General features: G+C 39.3%; 1 long non-coding RNA gene across 1 annotated transcript; it reads left to right on the top strand.

Moving 5' to 3' along the window:
- Nucleotides 1-373: 373 nt before the first annotated feature.
- Nucleotides 374-14,406, top strand: LOC310909159. Its single transcript, XR_014590010.1, has 3 exons — nucleotides 374-468; nucleotides 8,260-8,345; nucleotides 13,872-14,406. It is a non-coding gene; the product is annotated as an uncharacterized lncRNA (long non-coding RNA).
- The last annotated feature ends 6,437 nt before the right edge of the window (nucleotides 14,407-20,843 follow it).

The following is a 20,843-nucleotide window of genomic DNA, read 5'->3' as shown; positions in this document are numbered from 1 at the left end:
AATGGAGACAGACCCATGCAAAAAGGGAAAAAATGCTCATAGTATTTTGGATGTGCCTGAGGGTTGTGTTTAACCACAGCTTTTTTACTGGACTGTGACCGAACAAGCCTAATTTTACCTGCTTTTAATGGGCAGTACAAGGTACTGCCTTTGTGCACCTATATTTGGAAAATAAATGACTTTTACCTAAAGTAAATAATGTCAATAATATCTGAAGCTGACTAAGGAAATTCCTCCCACCATTAGTACTTCCAACATTGTTATTAGCTACTCCTCAGTCTTTTTCAATCTTGACACCTTTAAATTTTGCCTTTCTGCAGCTCCAGTTCCCTGTTAAGCTGTTGGTTCCCCACTGGATGGCAGTCCCTGCAACGTTATTCGTTCTGAGAAGGAAAGTTCAGCTTTAAAGCAGCGAACTGAAATCTCAACCTGCTTTGCAGATAAATATATACACAAAATCTTACAGCTGTGAGTATATTTGCATTCTTGTTTCTTGTTGCTACAGTATAAATGTGTGAAGGAATTTTTCTGTATGTGTATTTCACTCAATTTAATTTTCCAACTGAAACTTCAGGGCTTAAAACCATACAAGAGGGTAACAGTTCTGTGGGTCAATCCAACCAAGAATTTCAAAGCATTTTACACAGACTAGGTCAATTTAAAAGTCAATGTGTGTGTGTGTGTGTGTGTGTATGTGGGCTTTATACATAGCTCATAAATTGGAAAAAAATCTGGACTTTTACAAAGTCATATGAATTACACAGAACTAGAGTGCTTACCTAGAAAGATAAAAAAAATCAGGCTTCAGTGATTTCATTGAACATCCACTGTACATCTGATGGTGGATATGGAATTCAATAGGTAAAAGGAACAGATTATTTAAAATACAGTCGGTATGCAGATCAGAACCACATAGTACTGAAATTATGACTGATATTTCTGAATTAGAAGTCAACACATAGATTTCAGAGGTAGAGAAAACCATGTGGACTTTGTCAGGATTTCTGTGTATATGGTTTTAGAAAAATTCCTGCCAAAACCTGAGGCTCTCTGTGCTGGCATCTGTCTGGAATCAAAAGGTGAAAAAGTATTGGTACAGCCCCCATAAAATAGTTTAATCTTTAACATGCATTTCCCTAAGATGGAAAGGTTTTCACCCTAGTATATTTTAAGGCAATAAGAGTTTACTGTTTCACTTAGATAGAAATTTATATAACTGCTGATTACAAATAAGTCCTTTAGATGTCTCTTCAAAAGTGAAAGGGAGATAAATGAAAAGAGGAAGAAGAATGTTTGCTTATCAACACCAGTAAAAAAGACTTCTTTTATCACCCTTTACAGATGCCTGTGTCTGAGCATTTCAAAGCACTGCTGTCACGCAGGTAGCTGGTTTTGTGCACCTTTTAGAGATTCCATGTTGAGGTGGTAAAGTGACTAGCTTAAACTTATGTAGCAGCTTAATCACCGTGCTAGGAATAAAATTAAAATCCAATTGTCAGTTCTGCATTGAACTAACAGCGCTGGGTCTATCAGCAGCGAGCATTCACCTAAGTTTTTGTAATTATTTTTTATTCTAGATAATTTCAGGGTAACAATGGCTTTTGAAATGTTTTTGTCAAAGGGCACTTTCTGTAGGAAAAATATGCAGCAACATTTTATTGAGTTTAAGCACAGTACGTCCTGCTTGCTGGTTTGTTGGCAAGCTCCGTCTCTTCTGTTTCCTGAAATGTAGACTGCAAGATCATTCCTTCACCCTCCTTCACAACTCATATATTATTGAAATGGTTACTCCTAGCTCTCTCCAATTAGTTCATTGTGCTAAACTTTCTCCCTTGATAAACTTTGAAAGCAGCTGTCAGATTTTCGCTTCTGTTTGCCTTTTTGCTTGTGCCCCATATACTTCTGCTGAAATATCATGTTATTCTTTTCCATGCACACCTTGCTTTAAAACTGCCCCTCATCCTTCAAAATTAGAGTCCAGCTCCGGTGCTGAGACCAGCCTGAAGGTGCCCCTCCATCTCCCCCTGTTGCCCATCTGTTTGCAAATTGCCCAAGGGCGGTTTGTAAGCTTCTTGGGACAAGGGCAGCCTCTGTTTCTGCCACACCTGGTCCAAGTTAAGAGCTCCTCTCCTCAGCATTTTGGTTACACCCATAGTAGATTTTGTATTAATTAAATTTTATCATGCAAAATCCTATCTCGAATTCCTGACTAACTGTACTGTTTATTTCTGCCTGAATGAGGTTTCAGATTACTCTCGTCCTAAAGCTGTCTTTGACACTTTTCCACAGTTTTCCACATCCGGCTTCCCTGTCCTTTTCCTCCACTCTCCTCCCCAGCTTTCTGCTTGTGGGGAAATACTGGTGCCCTCATTAGTGTGGCCCGTTTCTTTGCATTTCCGAGGCCTTTATTCAAACCCCGGGCCAGCAACTTTCTCCCTGTTTATTCTGAGCTTTTCTGTGCCTGGGAGCATGCCCTGACACACCCTCCACTCCTGCCCAATCCTTTTCCATGCTGATGCAATTTGTTTTTTTGGTCTGCTGCCTGTCCTGAGATAACCTTATTCACTGTCCCCACGCAGTCACATCCTCTGCATTAGGAAGAGAGTTCTCTCCTCAGCTGGACAGGCCTTGCTGCAATAATGTGCAGACTGTGGGTAGATAAACTGGGAGACAAAGCATATTACTTTTTGTTGTACTTCAAGCTGACACCAAGGGCAAGCTCTGCATGGAGTAGGGCAAACAGCCACATGGCAATGAAGCTACAGCAGCTCCACTGCAGCTGGACATGTGCACATCTCTTCTGACTGTCCCATCAGAAATGGTGAGGAGAGGGAAAAATTGTAGGAATTTAATGATTTAGTGCTGAACTGCAGGGGAGGCAGGATATTCAGTTATTGTTGGTTTTTTTCACTTCCTAGGCTGAAGAAAATATCCTTAAATAGAAAATGTCCCACAGGGTTAGAAAGACCAGTCATCTATTGAGGATAATCTTGGAGTACAGTCCAAAGCTTTGTTCCTGACTGAGATAGAAACTTCTTTATGGTTTGAATACACAAAATTTCAGAGTTTTGGTTTGGACAGTCATGGCCCAGCTGTGATTGGCATCCAGAAATATATCACAGGGGCACCATGTTCGGAGATGTCATTTAAGGCTTTTCTCTTGCATGGACAGCCATCAATAGACTTCCCCAGTGCACACAGTGGAACCACATTTGGGCTCTGAATTCTAGGTGATTTGCTGTGGTTTTTTGAGTTTCTATGTTGCCCTAATAAATTCAGAACCACTTTTATCTGCCTGAAAAGTCTCCTGTATTCTCTTGTGTTCATTTATGAAATGGACTTACACATAGATGAAAGGAAGTTGCTGTAACTTGTATCTACTTTGCCATAACATGACTTAAAAAGATTTCATTAAAGACTTTTTGTAACTGACGCTCCCTTGCCCTGTACAATCTTACCTAATAAATTGATGGGACTTATTCTAGGCAGCTTCGTGATATGTCTGCAGAAAATATCCTTGGGTCCTACTGAGCACGCTGGGTTCCCACATAAGCTTTAAGCCCCATGCTAATTGCCCTCCAAACAGCCTCTGACAGTAGTGGTCTTTGCCAATTCCCATTTCACATCTGTATTTTCTTATTGATTACTGAGTATTCTTTTTGAAGTTACCATTATTAAAAATACATGGTCATTGCTTGTTCTATGGCAATGCTTAGAGGAGCAGGCTCTCATTAGGTTTCACTTCTTTGGTTATGCAAACCCAGGGATGGCAGCTGAGTTCACTCTTCCTCTACAGGTACTACCTGCTCCATCCCTCCAACCTGAAGGACTTGCATACACCATGGAATTGGAACTTTTTAGTATCTGCCAGAAGGTTGTTTCTGACGCATTTCAGGAAGCATTTTCACCATACATTTGACATGTTTTTTAATGTCCTTGAAAAATATCTGCTAAGCTGTAATTCTTACCTGGTTTTGCATTTTGGGAGGACCTCTCATTTGCTGATTTTCAGATGGAACCTCATTGCTCCACATTTTACTTGGATACATTGTCCTCTAGAGGCATGTGGAAAAATTCCCTGGTGGGAATTGCTTCTGGGTAGACTGTGGGTATTTATGTCTGTGAAAGCTGAATGTTTTGCAGCCTTTGAACATAGAGTTCTTTTAAAGCCAAACAGTCTGAGAAATATAATTGCATTATATTATTTGATGACTTTTGACTTTTCTTATTAATGCAGTATTTTTTTTTGATGATGAAAAGAAAGACATGGGAAATGTACTATCTTGGTCAAAGATCTGTCATGTGATTTCAATTCACCATAGAGTAGCCACCAGGATAACAGAGGATGTGGGCTGTTTTGAATAGTTTCTGTACATATGTCATATGTCTAAGTGACTGCTGGTATTTTAAGTGTAAAGGGTTAATGTACCCCCAACAGGATTAGAGATGTGCAGGAAGGCAGACTATACTTAACCTTATTACTGAAATGTTTAGTCAGCCAGTTCTGACACTAAAAGATATTTTTTTCCTGAGTCGAAAAGAGGACGTGCAGTACAGGCCAAAAGCAGAACATACAGCTTTGTGAGCAGCAGAGTCTGCTGACTGGCTGAACCAGTCTTATCTGCTGTAACTCAGTGAGAAGAGAGCAGAATGATAAAACCTCAGGGGAAGGGCAGGAGGAGACACAGATATTTGCCTCCAACTCCTTAAAAAGGAAGTTCTTTGCAGCAAGGGAACTCCATAACTGGAGGTGATACTTGAAGAGAAGTGCACTGTGCATTGCTGGGGAAGATGCAAAAGGCGCTGAGGAGTTTTCAGGCAGCTGAGCTGGAGTCCTGCGCTCGTGTTTCAGATGCACGGAGCAGCAAGGGTAGGTATGTCTCAGGTGGTGCAGAGCTACAAGATGGATGGTGACATGAGTTATCCACATGCCACAAGAGAGGGCCATGCAGGGATGCTTGCAGGAATGCTGGAAGCAGCACAGCTGCATCAGCTTGGTGCCATAGAAATATGTGTTTAGTATTTAGGTGCTAATGTTCACTGTACTGTGCTGATTCAAGACCTGAAAATGAGTCACTTGGTGATACCTAGATTTTAGTTGTGCTGTGTAGCATAGCCTGTCTATTTCATTTAATCTGTGAGCAAAGCAGCTGAGCTTGAGAATTTCCTCTTGACAAATCAATTGTAAGGGAGTAGGAAGGTGGAGTTTAGCAAGAACATCTATGGACTGTGTGGAGTCCTGGAAAACTGTGCCTTAAGGAAAGAGGGGGAAGGTTGAGGGAGAAAGAAAGAACATCATTGCTGGAGTCTGAAGACTAGTTTCAGACTAGATGTAGCATCTCTGAATGAAAAGTCTTCCCAGCCAGAGCAGTAGGAAACAAAATTGAGGTCTAATATCAAAATATGTTGACTGTTCACAGAATGATCTCTGCCAGTGATATAATAATTTTCTTGTAGTTTTTTTATGAGCATCATTTAGTTGTTGTTATCTCCTTGCCCTATTTTAAGCTTCATGAGAGAACCTAGATCCTTATGCAGATTCCCACTGATACCAATAAAAATCAACAGCATGTCAGTGAAATCCTGACCAAATACAAATCTTCCCTGCAACACCATTCATTTCCAGATTTATCCAGGAAATTAATTCTTTCTTTCTTTTATTGTATAAAAATATGTGTTCAGCTGCTTGCAGTTAGCAGCATGACAGTAATAAGCCATTAAAAGAAGGATAGGGACTTTGGAGATGAGCTCAGGAAACTCTTGCTGTTCATCAGGGACTGGGGGCAGTGATTGTGACAGAAGCTGATGAGAGCTCTGGAAGAACAGGTGTGGTGAGGAAATGTGGATTTAGACAGGGAGGGATAAATGGGAGGGAGGGAGGAAAGGCAGCTGCATCCTGGGATTTGTAGGTGGTGACAAGAAAACTGTACTTGCTGTGACAGTAGATAGTGAGCAAGCAGGACATCTGTCATCTTTACTTTTCAGCCCTATGGAAAATACAGTTAGAACTTCAAAGTCATATTGCCTTTTCAAAATGAAATGATCAAATACCATGTTTCAGGGAGGATCATTGTCTACCTTAATCCCATGCATGATCTTTGCCTTTTGGCCCTGGTTTGTTAATTCACTCAGCTGTTTTGTGCACACTTATCAGACATGTAAGAGCCAGGCCAGCATTTCTCATCGTTATCAAGGATGATACTTTGAGCCCTAAAGCAGCCACATACATGGGTAAAAGACTTGCAATTTGTACTATTTATTAGCTACTGTTTTCCAGAGCATGAAAATCAGTCAAGCTTTATAACCCTATTGTAAATAGGAAAAGACAGCCTTTTGACTGAGGAAGGCAGCAAATGCAATGAAATATGCATTATGAAACCATGAGTGTGTTCTTTTATCACAGAACACTGTTGAGAAATGCATTAACTGTTAACCACCAGTTAACTGGCAGGTCAGGCAGACAAACCAAATGTAAAGGTCTATTACCTCTTACAGCAATCCTAGGAATGACAGCTCAGCTGGGAAGCTGGCACAGTCCAACAAGACTTTGTCACTGTGCTTCCCCTGCTGCCATCTATTTTGTAGTGATTTGGGAAAGACCATCATTTGGTCACTGGGAATACTAGAATGGTCAGCAGTTACTCTCAGGAATACCTAATCATAGCCAATGAGTCTTCTCTATGAATAAACTCTTTGATGTATATCCATATTAAAAAAAATTGCTATAAAATCTGACTATGAAATGTATATAAAATAGCAGTTGTATTTCAAATTACCACTGACAGGTTATGGCTTTATGAAAAAGAACTTTGAATCCTTGGAGAAAGCATGAATTAAAAAAGAGGGTAAAGAATTTTGCTTGGGAAAACGATTGGCAATTCATTAAAACACCTAAAAGGCAAAATAAGTTGGCTTTGCTTTTTAGTAAGTTATGTGTAAGAGTTTTCAAATTTAGCATTGCCTTGAGTATAATTAAATGTGTTTTGGAGGTGGAAGGAAAGCAAATTATGGAGATATGTGCTAGAAGGAATCTGAGTCTTGTCCACTGAGCTTTCCAGAACTGTCAAAATCTGGGGGTGATGTATGAGACCTAAAAAAGTGGCAAGATAGAAATATTTCTAGCCATACCAGAAAAAACTGTGCTCTTGGCAAATAGTAAAAACAAAGTTTCAGAAAATGTCTGAACCAGTCTAAGAGTGTGCTGGTTTTTTTTTAGTGTGATTCTGCAGTTTTCTGAATCCTCAATAAGTTGTTCAAACCATAAGAGCCAGAAAACTAAACCATGAAAAAAGAGTGATTAATTTTCTGCCAGCTAAGCTTCCTGACTTGGTTCTGCATTGCATCAGATGAGTGCCCCTGCTGGCTAAGGGGAAGGGTGGGAAGACACAGCCAGAAGTCTGAGGAGGAGGAATAATTGTTTTGAGCAGCAACTAATCATTCAGTAAGACATAGTTTTACAGTATGGCAAAGCCAAAATTAACTCAAATACTGCAAAAAGGAGGCTCAAAATAATGGGGTTTATCTAGTTGATAGGAACATTCCTGATTTTTTTCTAAGAATTGTGCTCATCTCTGTGAGCTGTAGTGTATAAAAAAGAACACAGCATTTTATATTTCAGATTAGGATAGTTGTGGAAAACTGAAATAGAAAACAAAACATTTTTGAAGTGAAATGAGGGAGATATGGAAACATGAATTCAGATACACATCAGAAATCAGGAGAAAGGGTACAAATCTGTTCTACTTTTATATAGACTGAAATATTTTAGATCAATTAAAAGGCCAGAGTTTTACTAAAATATAGCAGCAATTGTCCAATTTCCAGTTTAACATTTTTTTTATTCTGTGAACCAGGCCACCAAACACTGTTGGTCAGTGCTTTAGTTCCAGATTTATTTTTTAGTTGGCACACAGGTAAAACTCCCAGGAAGTTTTGGTGGTGACCCTCCAGATGGAAATGACAAAATAACTCATACATCCTCCCATTTATCATATCATTTCTTCTTGGGTATCTTTTTGGGGTCAAATGTGTATGTGGAGTGATGTACGGTGGCATAGTAATTAAGAAATTGCCTTTTTCTTGTTTAATGCGTGTGATGGTTCCAAAAGTGGCTTGATCTGTCTTTACTAAGTAAAATAAGAAGTTCACTAAATATTTTGCCTGAATAAAGACTGGAGAAAGCTGCCCAGACAGTGAATTCAGTCCCCACACCTCCTGTGGATCAGTCACCCAAAGCCTGAATGATAATTCTCTTCACAGCCCCATGTGTATCCAGGGTAATTTCAGAAACATCTAACACCATCCTAGCCTAAAAGGAACCCAACTTTGCTGCTCTGTGAATCGAGGTAAGCCATGGTCCTTTCCTGTTGGGAAGTTCAGCAGGCATGTCACGAAAGGTTATGGGTGTAACCCAACCGGCGTCCTCGCAGGATAAACCCAGGCAATTCCAAGCAGGGGAACAAAAGGTCAGAGCACTGCAAACCCAACACCGCCACCAGCATCTTGGGTTACAAAGTTATGGTGCAGAGGAAGGAGGGGGATGAAGCGTAGCCTAGTAAACACTCAGTCAGCTCTCAAAAATAGAAAGTGATATGGATTCTAGGAGTAGAAATGTGAAGCTACTGTACAGTACATGTTCACCTGTCATTATCACTTACATGTGCTGAGAGGTTGGGCAGCTGGCTCCAAATTTCTCCCCTAACTGAAGAGATATTTTTAAATAAAGTTAATGCAGTAAATTTAATTTTTCTTGGCAGCAGAGAAAGACTCTGGAACTTTTGTGATCATTTTGGTAATGTTTCACTTCAGACAGCAGTATTTCATGGTTTCTCATGGTTTGAATCAATATTGTTCCAGCAGTTTACATTTGGATAAAGCTGTGTATAGAAATGACCAAGCTCTTGTTCTTCTATGGTCTTAATTAATTTGAACAGCCTTTTGGTTAAACTGCTGCACATTTCCTTTCCATTTGCTGTATGCCAGAAAACAGGTCTTTGAGGGTCTTTAATCTGTATTCTCTGTTTTTTAGGAAACCTGTAAGTGAGACATGGTTCATTGAAAGTGAAATATCTTTGGTGCCATCTTTGAGTCATGGGTATCTCCTCTTCAACATCTGCAAAATTCTGTGTAAGGCAACAACTTATTTAATGTTGTCTGGCACAAGCATAGAGGAGAGACTGTAACTGGGATATTTACACTGCTATTGCAGATTGTACTGGAAATAAATGATACAGACATAGATACTTAACACAGCAGTAATAATGTTAGTTAGAAAGCCACACTTTACATTTGAAAAGAAAATAGGAGACACCAGAATAAGGTGATTGGCCAAAAGAGTCTATCAACTGTTAATCTGTGTAAGCCAGAGGTCTATTAGTCTCCAGCTATGCTTCTGAGTCAGCTTGGTAAATTAGCTGGAGTGCCAGATCCAGCTTTGCCTCTTAGTGCACGTCAACATTGGAACAAGCCATAAAAAGGCAGGTTCTGTTTCACAAATACCTCCGAGTCTTTCAAAACTTTTGAAATCTTCTGAAACTTGTAATCAGATATGACTTTGTTGAAACCTCTGCTTGCAGAGTGAAAAGGTCAGTCTCTCTATTTAAGTCTTTCTTTTTTATGTACACTGGACTTGCAAAATCTAGTAAAAAACGTTGAAACTGATAATTTGAACAAATGTGTTTGCTTTGACAAAGTAGTTTCTGAAGCAAAATCTATTCTTTAAACAGACTTGCTGTAGTTCCAACATGATAATAAGGCAGCTAAGAGGGATGGCTCTCTCATTTACAGACTCCTGCACAGAACAGGAATTTTTGTATTGACTCCTCCTCACCACATCTCAGTCCAACATGCCTGTGTGGGCCTGGAACTGGTTGCATGATTTTGGAACTGTTTTGTATTGCCAGGTCATTCCTGAGTAAGGGCTATTGATGTACCTCTGCCCCGTACTTTATGGAACTATTATTTAGTTCTTTTCAGACAAGATATGGGTTTTACTCTCCTGGTAATTATGTTCCTAGTGTCCAGGTGCTGCCAGTGTTTCCATGTATCTGGGAAAATTCCTGGGTATTTTTGTGGGAGACTTGCTATGATTCTGAATAAAGACTGAATGTAGCTACCCTGTCTTAAAATCAGGCAAAATGTTTTAGATAACATGAACCAAAATAGAGTAATTCTCCTATAAGTGCTTTGAAGTTTTATTATCTCTTTATAATTTACATCTGAACTAATGCAGTGCAAGCAATACTGAATTGGGCTTCCCGGTGACATGCAGAAGTGCTATGCAAGTTATATAATCCAGGAAACCATGGTATTTGTCTAAAACCACAATTTCTACTTTTATTTTGGTATCCAAAACCAGATTGGGTTTTGCCATAGACTGACATTTACCAGTGATTGCTCTTTGTGTTTTAGTAGCAGTTGTAGGAACTGTAAATCTGGATTAAAATTCTGATGTTCCAAGTACTACAAAACTAAACACAAAAATGACAGTTCCCCAGAAATTTTGAATGAAACTTGATAAAGCAATGTGAGTGGGATGCAACCAATATTATCCTGGAAACCTAAGGAAATCCAGAGGAGTAAAGGACAAGAAAATACAGTTAGGGTTACCTGATTTAATTTATTAATATATTCGATCCTAACTCATGCTGGAAACCTTCAGCTAAACTTGAGCAGTTATTTGAAAGGGATAGAAAATAACTAGAATTAAGTTGAAAAAATGATAGAGAAAATAATTTGAGTTGCCATGGGTCACAGTAGTACAGCTTTGAGTAGACAGACATATAGATGAGTAGATAGATGATGTTGGTATTGTTTGGAAACTGGCATTGGAAAAATGAGCTGAATGTCAGCAGAAGGTAATTCTGTACTTCAGGACCCACCATAAAAAGTGCTGCATTCAGATACTTATTTTAAAACAAGAAAGGAGGAAGACATCAGAGACAAATTTTGCAGAAGGACAGCTTTGGAGTAAGTCTGATAAAACAGGGTCAAGCAGCAAGACCAGCAACTGGTACAAACTGTAACTGATAGAAATCCACATATGTGGTAATTTATATATTTATAGCTCTGCTCCACAATAATGTCCACGTTTTCCGCACTGCTTATTAATTTCCTCAGTCATCAAAGACACAAAAAAGGACAGCCTTTAAATTCAGGTAAAGGTATTGATTTTTTTTTTTTTTTTTTTTTTTTTTCTCCTTTTGTGTTATTATTGACTAAGCTACCTGGTAGTGTTAATAGTAAATAGCTACAAACAAATGATTACTCATGGTTGATGTAATTTGTCCTACCGGGTCACTCAAGGTTCAGTAAGAAATTAAACATCAAGCAAAAGAACTTGCAATAGCTAAATGCAGCAAAATAGCTAAATGATAACTTATGGGCATAGTGTTTGAGTTATGTTCTCACCACCTCTGCAGGGTGTATTTGCTGGCCACTGCTCCTCTGCCCTCTGGTTAGCCTGAAGCACACACAGCCCAGGAAAAGAGCCAGCTTTTGTGACTACACATTCCATGAAATTCTTGCATGAGTGGGGTCAAAAGCTTGCTGCTCCTGAAGGGTACAGGCATCACTGAATTTTTGCAGTACCAAGATGGATCAATAGCTTATGAACTGGGGAGGGGGAAAAAAGCAGTGCCAATCATTTTAGACTGCTTGTTTCAGGTGTTACTAGCTGTCTAATATATGATCTAAAAGACCTGATTACTGCATAATTTTGGGGAATACGAATGATGTGTAGGGTTTCTTGCAGATCATTTTATGTTTGTTTTCCCTATGGCTGGGGGCTTTGCAGTATGAAAACACATACCCAGAGCTTAGGCAATATCCTCTCTGTGTTCCAGTTCTACATTGTTCCTGTCACACAATCAAAGCACAGTCACTAATTCTGTAAGCCTACAAGGATGTTATATCACCTCCTGTGAAAGCCTGTGGTGAAGGTGACTCAACCAACACAGTAAGCAGGTTATCCTGTTGCATAATTTGCTTTATAATAAAATTAGACATGGTCTCAACCATCAAAGTTTGCTTTGAGATCCACATTTTTCTGAGACTCGAGTTCACTTAAGTAATTTCAAAATAGCAATTGTTTCTGTACTAGCTTCTAAATTTCCGTGTAAAACTAGACCAACAATTGCAAGAAGGACTTAAGGCTTATGTTTTCAATCTTAAAAGCAGCAAACATAAGAATAGTAAAAGATGTAAGAGTGCAAATGACCTAGTAGTTTTGTACTAAAATATAGAAAATCCTAATAATTTGTCACCTACACCTGTGACCCAGAATGGCTCACATCAATGTTAGCCTCCAAGAGCAGGATGAGTGCATCCAATCCGTCACTTGGGACTGGTCTACTCGTACCAAATCCCTAATTTTATCCAGGAAAGTTTGGAAAAAAGCTGTGGGCCGTCATCATGCATGCAACACACCATGAGAACTTAATAGGACAGACAGCTGAGTTGTTTTATCCAGAAATGTTTGCAGGCACTGCTAACAATAGACAGAGCCAAAAGTTATCTGACTTTTATTTCCAGCTGAAAAGAACCAGGTTGTTCCTATACTGTCGATAGTGAATGTGGCTGTTCACATTGAAGAAGTTTCTTCTCCTCACCAGCCTAATCAAAACAGGAACAGCCTTCCAGGGGGGAACTTGGGGTATATCAGAGCAAAGAGCACAAGCTCCTAAAACAATATCCTGTGTCCTGGGGTCATGGTGGGGAAGAATCTGTGCCCTGGCCACCTCCAGGCCTGGTGGCCCCATGGCTACCTGCAAGGCTGTGGTGTTTAGGAGGGAGCAGTGCTTCAGTGAAAAAATTTCTGCTTTTTGTAGAGCAGAGGCAGTTGTGTTTTTCCAGGTAACCCCTGTCATCCTGACAGCCTCTCTGGCCTGAGGGCTTCATGGGCAATTAGGAGCTTCTTCTGGTGGCACTTTGGTTTCTTTGAGCGTGACTGTGAAGAGCTTTCAGCACTGAGCAGGTATGAATTTGCCTGACAAACCATGTGCTCCAGAGCATGTGAGGCATTGTGATAATTTATCAGTGGGGTGATGCACAAGGGCTGGGTGACTGCGAGGGCAGAGAAATATTTGATCATGTTGAACAGCACTGGGAAGGAGTAAAGTCACGGAGTGCAGCAGACACCTAACTCTACAGCAGATTCTGTGTGGGCTTGACAAGGGGTGTGGGGAATTCAGGAAGTGAGGCTTAGCCTAATGCTATGGCTCTCAAGGGTGTTTTTTGCTTTCCAAGTTGATCGTAGGTATGTGCAATAGCAGTTCTAAGTTTAACAGATGAAGCAATGCATATTGGAGAAATTCCTCTACCCAGATTTTTAAATGTACGAGTTTAGATGTGTTCTTTGAAAGTGTGTTTCACCAGAAAGTGTTGCTTTGATCATGTCCATGGAACCAGATGATTTTTTCTGGAAAAAAGGTTTCTGAAGTGGCTTCACATAAAGCTTTTGAACACGCCCTGAAAGTAAAAGACAAATAAATATTCTAGTACATTATGAATTTTTTTTAGATACAGTGATTATTGGAGAGCTCAACTCATAATTTTTGATAATTCATGTCTAGAAAAGAATGAATCAAGTAGATTTTACGAAATAGTTTTCTTGTCAGTGACATTTCCATTGACAGTGAGGAAACCAGAGAGAAAAAATGAATTCTTTAAAGGTTTTGAGCACTAAAGGAAATTAATACTAGGAATGAAGTGGATTCAGCATGGTTCTTGTTTGCAAGCAAAACCAATAACTCCTTCAACCATTTTTTTAAATTGTGTTGATACTTTATTTTTATGTTAGATTAGTGCAAGATAGCATAACCTGAGAGTGTGTGAGCTGCTGCAAACTGATGGACTGTGGGTTTGTACTTCAGGCTATCTGTGCACTTTGGGTGCAAAACACTACGTTTCATCCAGCTGTTTGAATGTATGGGACAGAGGATGCAGGACTGCGAATGGAGATACTGATCCAAGGCTGTGGTGACTGTCACAGCTTCACTGAGGCCAGAAATGCCACAGCAATTTATACCATCTGGGAATATGATACATCATAACTAATTTGAGACTTGGTCAATAGAGCTGATGAGCAAGCAGAAGCTTGATACATCCTTTCATGTGGAAAGCTCTGTGTGGTTCAAATATTTACATGCATGTTTCAGGATGGACATGCACACTCTTCTCTCTGTCTCTCTTATTCTGTGAGGTTGCTCCAGACCTTTGAGATGCTTAGATTCCCGAGGAAAAGTGCCTCCCAGCATTTTAAAAATGAACAGTCCATGAAGGCAAGGAATTAATGCAAGACAGATATCAAAAGAACTTCTCTGCAGAAATCATAAGCAATGTAGATAGTCTCTCATAGTCTGAAACACTTTGTCTCTTTTAGATTAATTCTACTATATATTACAAATTAGTGAAATGCCAGTGAAGGCCTCCTGCTGTTATTCCACGTCCCTGAGTTCAGTCTGTATCATGCTCTGGCTGGATATTTTCATGTGAAATAAAGGATAGCACATACAGGTTATTTGAAATTCCTTACAGGGGCTCCCAAGTCATGCAGGCTTTCAAGTGTTAACACAGCTAGGTAAGTAATGTAACTCTTGTCACACACCCAGATGTTATGTGTCTTAAAATGCACTGTTTGCTACTGGTCATTTTACATCTGGTACTGCTGCTGAAGTGTTCAGAGATGCTCTATCTCTTCTTTTTCTCATTTCATTGTCTTACACTGAAAATCATGGTCCTTGCCATGTTCAAAGAAGTGAATGTGCTTTGAGTATCATCTGCAGCAGCATTCTTCATCAGCACAATCTTTAAGGTCACCTAAGTCCTGGTGTGGTGATTTATACTTGCAGCTTTCCCAGAGTACAGGATGCCTTTTTTTAAGGCATCTGTATCAGACTGGTATCTAACTTCCTGGCCTCAGGGCACATCATCCAGAGGCATATAGTGGCTCTCTTCACTTCTGAAGCATTCTGGAGCCATGATTCCACACAGATGAGATGAAAACACTTGAAGATTTAATTTCTGTCAAATTCACCAAAGCACATCATATAGAGTTTATAGGCTCTATGCTATCTCCACCAGGACTGTATAAGCCTCATCCAGTATAGTATTTATCAAAATAAATTTCTACTCTCTCTGTCCCCAAAATTTAATGAGCTGTGTGTGAACTGCATCAGCACAGAATAGATTGTGACCACAGTGGTTTTGATCTGGTAGTAGCTAGCCTAAAATTGTCACATCAAACCCTGGCCCCAGGTGTATGCTTTGCGGTCAAGAGCACAGTACTAAAAAACAGGCTTCCTGCCTGGCTAACCCAGGACTGGGATACAAACACCCATTTTGTTCAGAGGACCAGCTCTTAGGACTGTCAGAACTAGAGCCAAGGAAAAGAAATACATGCTGCCTTGAATGATCTGAAGTTATCTATTGTCACTACTTAGAATTTTTATAGTATTTCCTTTTTATATGTTTTTTTTGTTCAAACATTCCCAATAGAAAGAGTGGCTGCATACACAGAGGAATATTTCCTTCTTGGCTTTATGAGCCCCATTGGAGGAGGTTGATCATCCCATTCTATAAGATTTAAAATGTATTGTGTAAGCAGTTCTGGCCTGCTAGATGGTGCTGGAAATGAACTATTTCTAATCTCTCTTGCAGGCAAAAGGAGTAAAAGAGCCACTGATTCCTTGTGTCATCATTGCTGTGTTCAGAGTCTCTAGAAGACTACGGCAATCAAAATCTTGAGCAAAACTATGTCTATCTCTAAAAACAATGTTATTGGATGCTGTGGTCATTCACTGTGCAGCTGTAGTGTCTAAGCTGGTGCTCTCCCTACTCCTTTCAGAGTTACTGAGGCAGAGTCTGCTATGCAAAATACAGAAGGGTCTTGGGTACTGTGGTCCTGAAGTTCTGAACCTAAATGTACGGATACCCTCAGACCATTAGTTACTATATTTGCTGTAGAATTCAAGAATGTCAGTAGGAATTAATCAAAAAGAGGTTCTCCAGAAGAACTCTATTTTATTATTCCCTTTATCCTCACTGCAGAGCTAAATTAAATATATGCCAAAAAGCCTACTGAAAAGGGAAGATGAGTGAGAGAAAATATCAAGTACATCTGGAAAAAGAAATTTCAATTCTGATATGTGTCAGATCTCAAATTCTTCCTTTCAGAGTGAGTGAATTAATCTAAAATGGAGTGAGGCAGATTGATTCCAGAACTGGTTTTCACACATGAGTTATTCTGCAATAGTTATTGCAATGTACGTTTACTCTGTCCTGGTCAGAATTAACTTACAAGTACAGACAAGTCATTCCATTAGACTTGAGTGAATTGCAAAAATGTTTAATAAAGATAATTAGTTATAAAATCTGCAGTGGCATTTGTAGTTCATTTTGGTTTTTTCTTTTAGCAATATTTTGTGAGGTGGCACTAAATCCACCATATTTTTTAAATAATGGTGGACCTTGTCAATTCTTCTGTGATAGTGTATGCCCAAGTATTTCTAACAGTATTTATATTGTTAAGGAATCAGAAGCTCAGGGACCATTTGAAACTCAAATAATGAAATCTCTGTTAACTGCACTCATAGCATTACAGATGTAAATTATTCCAGAACAGCCTGGTGGGTCACATGGATACTTACGATTTTCATAAAGGGAAGACAAAGAGAACTGTCAAAGGCATGAACTTACACATCCCCATTTGCCCAAACCCTGGCCGTCTACAACTTTATTACCACATATTTGTCCTTCAGGGTACACCAACACTGATTTCTAAAGCAACAGGAGAATGACGTTCCTTGTGCATTTTATGTCAAGTTTCAAATCAATGTTGACTTTGCCATTGACATTTCAATGGCAAGCACACCTCCCTATTCAAAAGATGGATTTTGGCACTGTCTACTTGAGTTAATCCTTTCAGAAGTGCTTCAACATCAACAGTAGTATTTGGCTCTGCATGCATGATTTCTGGGCAACTACTCAAAACTTACTAAGCAATAATCTTTTTGTTTAATCATTCACTGCAAACATGTTACATAAAATGGTCTGAAAACAGAGTCACGAGACTATTTTTTCCACTGCTATTGTACAAATTATGAGACTTAAAAGTTTTTGGAAGATAGACAGAGCAAAATTAAATTTCTTGCGGCTGTGAGAAAAAAAGAGGTTTTTTCAGACCAATGGAATTAGGTGTTGTTAAGTAACTAGTGCACTTCTACTCATGGTCTACTGATCATCTTTTGGAAAACTCAGATGCTGAAAGGTTGCTGCATGTTTTATGTTCAGTAACAGTAGGGGTGAGGCAGACGCGATGCACCATTAGGAGTTGCATAGGCTTTTATGGAGGCAACACTTGTGTACTATCAAATAACTTGAACCAGTTCAAGAAAGCCCTCATTGCATCCTCACTGGGAGAGATTCTTGGGTGTGAGATGAGGCAATGCTGCTGCTCTAAGGCCCTCAGCAAGTCCATACTAGGAGCTGTATTGTATCAATCACCACACAGGCATTTACATGGTATGGAAACACACTGGCACTGCTAAAGGCTCCATTGGCTGGCAGAGATTTCTCACATCTGTCTTTCTGTTGTGCACTTAGAAGGTGCTTAAAGTCATATGACTCTTCTGCTTCCTTGTTATTTCTTGTCTGCCTCTTGCTTAAGACAACCTGTTGCCCATGGGCTGGAATGTGTCACCACTTTTTGGGATCTGCTCTTTATGCCCATGGTTCAGTTGTCATGAACCTTCTCCCTGGAGCAGCCTGCTGCAAGTCATGATCAGCCAAAACGAGCCAAAAGTCATGTCTGCTCTGCAAGGAGAGTTTGCAAACGAAGTACTATTCATGTAGAGAAGGCAAAAAACACAGTGGTAGAAAATGCAGGTGTGACTGATGAATGTTATTGTAGAAGTGAACACTGTATTTAGGCAAGCCTTAGAGCTGTTTATTGTGTAAGTATAAAGCAGTTAATTGAATAGAAACCAGTCTGGAAAAACAGGAAAGAAAGAACGGACTGTCTGGAGGTAATTCACCATTCAGCAAGCACAGGGAATTGTTACTGGACATGCCAAAGCTGCCATCTTTGACTTTCAGTTCCCTAGCAATTGGCCTAGAAGCCTGCCTTGAAACAAGGCAGGAGGGAGGGCAGTCTATGAATGGCCTTAGAGAAAGGAGATGAGGAAATTTAGCTGTGCTTATTTCTTTCCAGACACATTTTTGGAGAGGTGGTGGGAAGATGAGAGGAAAAGCAAGCAGAAAGGTGATTTTCATCTAAGCAATTTTGAAGATCCTAGGTCTTCTGGTAAATATTCCTGTAGATGCTGTAGTTTTACATGTTGAGAAAGAATTTTATTTTCAAAGAGCTAAATAATCCACGTGGAGCACTGGTCTCAGACATTTCAGCAGCACTCTGCCACCTGTAGCATCATTGCAAGTGCAGATACTTGCAGCCCCACACTCACCCCCAGAGCAGAGCCATTCTACCTTAGGAAAGCTCAAGACCATGAAGCCTGATGCCTAAGACACCGTGTTGCCAGGTTTTAGCAGGGAAGATTAACTCTGCTGCAAGAACCGCATGTAAGGTTGCAAAGTGATTGTAGTTTCCAGCAACTTTCCTGTGTGAAGAAGCCTTTCTATTTTTGTTTACAGGCACTCTCTAGGCATTTAATGTTTCAAGGATCTCTTTTGCATTTTTTGTCTGCAAGGTTTTCCACAAAAATCCATTTCTGACAGTATTATATCTAGCAGTAAACCAAGTTAATCTATATAACATGTTTTGGTATAAAAATTTCTCAGTTTGAAAAATGACATTCAATCAAGACCTGGGCTCTTCAGAGAGAGCTTTATGGTTGTCATTGTAGTCTAATTTGTCAACTCCAGTTTTAAGTCTCTCTTTTTCAGGATTTGTCCTTAGATGGTACTTCCTTCTTTTCCAGCACTGGCCTACATATATCTTATGGTTTTCCTTTTTTTGCCATTTGTGGAAACAACTTTTCCCATGACAGCAGTATAATGAAGTATTAAAGAGTTCATCTGCCAGTATTAGTCTCTACTGAAGCCCCCCTCCCTTCAACAAATTAATTTTTTTCATCTCAAAAATATGTTCAATGGAGCACCCCTCTGTTTCATACTACATTTATTGAGTATGAAGAGGTTGCCTCACAGATAAATTGCTTTGGATCATGTCTGTATATGTGTTCTATATACATTTGTGCATATATTTATTTATATATATACACAAAAACCTACTCATAGATGCATAACTTACATACACACATATTATTTCTAGAAGAAATGCCAGTATAAACAACTGTTATTTATTCTTCTAGACTGTTCTTCTGGAATGTAAAATAACAGTTTATACAGAAGGCAGTATTGTTAGTAGCCAGAAAAATTTTGAGAGACAAGGAAGAAGAAGAGGTTTGGCAACTTTTTGATACTGATATGAACTGAGGAAAAAATACACGTGGAGATTGGTACCCAGCAGCAAGCACCTGAAGGTTATGTTGTTTTGACTGTACTATGGGAGGAGAGAGTGTTTCCAATATGAAGTGTTCTCTTAGCATGCTTTCCAGTGTGTCCCATTCCCCTGCTCTCAAATACAAGCTGGGAAAACATTTACAGTGTAGGGTTGGTGTAGTAAAAAGAGAACAGAACTCTCATTGGAATGAAGCAAATAAGAAATTAGGCATGAAGGAAAATTCTTCTGAATTTTATATGAAGACATGTGCGTTTCTAGACGAATAGTTTCCTACAGTGCTTGCAGATAACTCTCCAACCTCTCCCATGAATAGGGAAGTAGTTTAAGGCACTTTAGACAAAAGAATGAAAATGCAGTCCTTACCTGTAGCTATTTATTATATTTACACATCAATGTCAGAAAAAAAAATTCTTATATCAAATCTAGCTTACACTGTAAGTAATTTTTTTTTTTTTTGCACTGGCATTTGGGAAAAAAACCCAGTGTCCTCATTTAACTGTGAGTTAAGAAAGCAGCATTAAATACTGTGATTACTTTTGAATAGAGGCATAATTTGGAAGGGAATCTGGTCCTGTCTCAGATTTTCAGGTCTCATCTGCACTCAAATGCTGTTCTTCAAAGGTAAATGTGCGAAATACAGTCTGTCCTTATAGCCTCATTTATTTATAATTTAGAAGCTCTTTGTCTTTCCTAATAGAGAATAGAAGAAAGATAACTTAATTGAGAGCTGGTTATGAGCACTGTGAACAGAAACCTTTGTTCTCAAGAGCCAGCCACTGGAGTGTGTTAGCAGCACATTTTCTAGATGAGCTCCTTTCATGCCTTGTTTTGTGACTAGAATGAAGAAACTAAGGAATGGATACCAAAAAGCCTTCTATTTGTTCGGAGAAGTGTAATATGGCAACTGAAAATATATTTACAGACCTTTAAGCTTCCTGGGAGATGCTAGCCAGATTGCTTGTGTCCTTGTGGTTCTGTGATTTTGTCTCTTCATTTTTTCCTGATATTTCACATAATCAGTTTCTGATTATGTCCTGCCCATCACAGGGTTTATTCCCTGACAAAACCACCAGCAAGTAAGGAATAAAATGAGATAACTGCCAATAAGTAAATTGAGCTAACTGTACTTTGGGTCTTGTAGTTCTGTATCATCACTATTGTTCCTGATAAGGTGATTAACTTTTACAAACCATAATAAAGGTTTTTACAGCTGCTCTCATATGTGGAAGTAAATAGAGACATAAAGATATTAAGTCACTATCTGAGCCATGTAATGCATCAATAGTAGGCTGAAGCCAGGAATCCTTTCCAGGTTTTCATGTGACTCCAGGACTTTCTGCCTTGTCGATTATTAGTCTTTAGC

The sequence above is a fragment of the Zosterops lateralis genome, assembly GCF_965231275.1.
Source record: "Zosterops lateralis genome assembly, chromosome: 5".
In the NCBI taxonomy this organism is placed as follows: Eukaryota; Metazoa; Chordata; class Aves; order Passeriformes; family Zosteropidae; genus Zosterops; species Zosterops lateralis.
This window is presented reverse-complemented; position numbering and strand designations above follow the sequence as displayed.